Here is a 4,171-nt window from a genome sequence, read left to right as displayed (position 1 = left end):
GAGTTGTAATGTTTTATTCGGAATTGTAATCATCGGCTATAGATGTGCTTGCAATCGTGCTAATTAAAATGCGGTTGGCTGTAAGAATTGAATTGCACAATGTGGAAATGGGATTCTTGTAACTACATAGTATACACAGCATTCTATTCAACCACACAAATTTTTGCTTTTATTATTTTAACAAAATCTATAGAGCGTCTATAAGTGCATCTATGTACGCATCTTTCTATTTTTTTAAAATTTCTACAGAGCGTCTAAAATAGATGCACAAATAGATGCGCCTGTAAGTTTTTTTTTTAGTTAAGGAAACATATCTGTGTGCACGTCTGTGGGTGCTTTGTCTTCTTGTGGGACCGATGGTCTAGATTAACGAAGTGATCAATCCATAAACATACATCTTCATGAACAACTCCAGAAAAAGGCTTGGCCCTAATATGAGAATCGTGTCCGAGGCTAGAGACTTGCCTAGATGTGAGATGAGCCATAAGATTGCCGGATCTCACTAAGGAGTGTGGCGAGAACATCTGGAGTAACTTCCATGCTACCTAGTGTCTCCGCCAGAAGACAAGTGACAACCGACAAAAGAAGCTAGTGTTAGAGAAAGACACAACTGTGACAAAGAAACAGAACAGATAGATACGTTAACCTAAGGCCAGCCAAGCCTGATGATTGTGTTGCCTTGCATTGTATTTATCAATGTGTCATCAACAACTTGATTATATTGACAGATTGCATGAATATAGAAGACTAACAAACTTGGTTACTCATGTCGTGGCTAAAGTGGCGACATGAGTCGCTTTCATGATATGTTAAGTGTGTGTGTGTGTGAGTAAGTGGGTGTGTGTGTATCTCAAATATCACCATATTAATCGCACGGTGGCCGTTAGTGCATACACTAGCAAGTTTAACTATAAAAAGTAAGCTCAAGTAAAAATTCTAATTTATACATGTTAGAGTTTCATGTAAGATATGTTATAAAGGATTTAAGTTAGTGGGCATAAGTTATTTGTAGATATGCATAGATCCCCCAAATTCATTCCCTTGGTTTTTACACATTAGTTGGGCGTGGAAGGATGTACGCTACAGCAGGTTTACGAAAGATAATTAGGATCGAGTGATTGTTATATTGCCACTGGCATTTGTATCAGCTCGCAGTTGGGTCGTTGCTTTGTGATACCAAAAGTAGCATGTGAGCAGCTGTTGACAAGGCGTAGGATTCTGGGAGTGGAAAATTTCCGCCAAGAAGAATGTTTTGGACCCAAAAGGAAAATTGTTTACAGAATTCACTTATATTATCACTTCATGACCAAGCACATCCAAGAAACGTGCTAAGAACTGCTGCAATTATAATTCTGCCTCAATTACATATGGCGTTTCTCCGGCCTTTGAAATGTACAGGTATAAAACAAAAACACAAACATACAGAGAAAAACACAAGCTCTTGCAACTGACGTACGGCCCGTTTTTAAGCTGATACTACGAGAGGGAATTTGCAGAAGACGTCCAGATCGTCTAAAAGGTTAGGAAAACTTTTAGCCTGTGCGTCGCTGCAAGGATTGTACATTGGACCAGCACATATTGGGAGTGCCGATAATAACTGTGTCGATGTCGGTTCTGTCGCCGCTTCGCATGAAAATAGGTCGGAAACTAGCATGTCCATCTTGAGAATCGCGGGCACGTTCACCTCTTCTAGAATGAAAGAATTCTGGCAGTTCAAGTTTTCACCGCTCCTTGATCCTTCGCATTTCGACTTTTTCAGTGGAGGGCGAAGCCAGACATGACTGCTATCTGTCAATGCGCTCGTTACTTCTTGCTGCGATTCCTCGGAGCAAGACGTACTCCAACTGTAAGATTTTAGAGTGCTATCTTCTTTCTTTAATGGTGGAGAGATGTTCGGAATTCTTAGTTCTTCATTACCACATCCATTTCGTAGCATAATAAGCCCCAACTTTGTTGATATATTATCCCTGTTCTGGGGCCTCTTTCCCATGCCTGTAAGTTCTTGCACGACGGATTGAAAACTCGAAGAGTCTGCTTGCACCACAATTGGTGGGCAGTCATGGACAACCCGGATAGTTGGAATCACACGAGTCGGCTGCCTTCGTGCCCTCGTCATTCCGGACCGATGACTGCATGCGAGAAGATGAATTCAGGCTTACGGCCTCGTGGGTGCGAAAATGGAAGAGAATGGGGATGCTTTTGACCAACGCATTAAAGGGCTACCCGAACGGGCCTTGGAGAAACTAAGGCGAGTGGATTGTTGATAACGTTATTACAACATAAACGACGCCGACTCGAATTGAGTTCAGAAAAGCTCGTAACGAAGTTATAATATACAGTATTCCGGATTTACCAAGAACAGAATTCGCATGCGTTCACCGGCCGCTAGCTGTGTTGCGGGGCGCTGCACAAGAGTGTGATAACAAGCGAAAATGGGAGAAATAAAGAGACGGGTGGTTGTTGATAAGGCAAACTCTGTTCAGAGAATTTTCAGCTTCAAGCCTCACTTATAAGTAACGAGGCGGTGAAGGATCCACGGCTGTTGCTCATGCATGGGGTGGACATTTATAACGTTCAAAAGATACGTTCTCGTCATCGCTTAGCATCGATCGCACATCAGGGTACGTCCGATAGAATATATCAATTTAAAATCTTGTTGAAGATGCCTTGACACTAAGACTTCAACACACCGACCTTATGACCTTCACAACATTGCTGGAGCGGAAGCCGCACAAGGACTAACGGGTTATTTTCCTCGCTGCAACAGCAAGCTGTTAGCCACAACCGGTCAGGATGAAGCCTATGCCGGGCTGTCAGGCTTGCTCTGGAATGTGTTGCCCACTTTTGAATAAATTTTGATGTGGAACCGTTTTCAATGAAAACCTAGGCACACCAAAGTAATGACCAATAGGGTTGCAGTTTCCTAACTGTGGAATACACAGGCTGATTTAAATTGAGAGGCAACACCATCTGACCACACCTAATGTTGATTTATATTTTTTGCATGGGGATTTTACTTTTTTAGCCATTCCCAATGCAGTTGAAAAGCATCCTGCACAAATAAGGTCTCATGTTCCCTATCATCTAAAATGTAGAAATGGTATGTGTGTTGCATTGACTTGGAGTCATGTGAGTTAGCAAGCTTGCAGTTTGGCATCAGGCATGGAAGAACAATACTTTTCCTACACCTTAACCTAAGTTGTATTGAAATGTTCTCAAAGAGGCACACCCATCCGATAAGTACTTGGTCAGATAACTTACCTAAGGGCGTGTTTTTTTGCGGATGCGCATATCACTACGGGAAAAACGTTGTATAATGCGTAATCGACCATGTAGAGCATATCCGATGGTGATAATACTTTGCACGCATCTCAACCTAGTTGAAACAGACTTGCGTGCAAAGTGGAGCCCCCATCCGATAAGTACTTGTTTGATTAACACACTTAGGACCGTGTTTTTTCATGGTTGTGCATGACACTAAGCCAAAAACGGTGTTTTATGCTTGATCGACAATGCAAAGCATATTCGATGGGCACAATACTTTGCGCACACCTTCAACTAGGTGGAATTGACTTACATGCAAAGTGGAATTCCCATTGCATAAGTACTTGATCGGATAACACACCTAGCAGCGTGTTTTTTTACGGATGTGCATGACACTAAGGTAAATATGTAATGCTCGATCGACCATGCAAAGCATATCCGATGGTGACAATACTTTGCATGCATCTCAACCTAGTTGAAACGGAATTGCGTGCAAAGTGGAGCCCCCATCCAATAAGTACTTGTTTGAATAACACACCTAGGACCGTGTTCTTTTATGATTGTGCATGACACTAAGGCAAAAACGGTGTTTTATGCTTGATCGACAATGAAAAGCATATCCGATGGGCACAATAATTTGCACACACCTTCAACTAGGTGGAATTGACTTACATGCAAAGTGGCATTCCCATCGGATAAGTACTTGATCGGATAACACACCTAGCAGCGTGTTTTTTACGGATGTGCATGACACTAAGGCAAAAATGGTATTGAATGCTCGATCGACCATGCAAAGCACCTTCAACTAGGTGGAATTGACTTACATTCAAAGTGGCGTGCCCATCCCATAAGTACTTGATCGGATAACATACCTAGCATCGTGTTTTTTAACGGATGTGCATGACAC

This window comes from Dipteris shenzhenensis, chromosome 28 (genome assembly GCF_047967505.1).
Source record: "Dipteris shenzhenensis isolate YYH24624 ecotype China chromosome 28, Dip_SZ_1.0, whole genome shotgun sequence".
NCBI lineage: Eukaryota > Viridiplantae > Streptophyta > Polypodiopsida > Gleicheniales > Dipteridaceae > Dipteris > Dipteris shenzhenensis.
Note: the sequence above shows the minus strand (reverse complement) of the source record.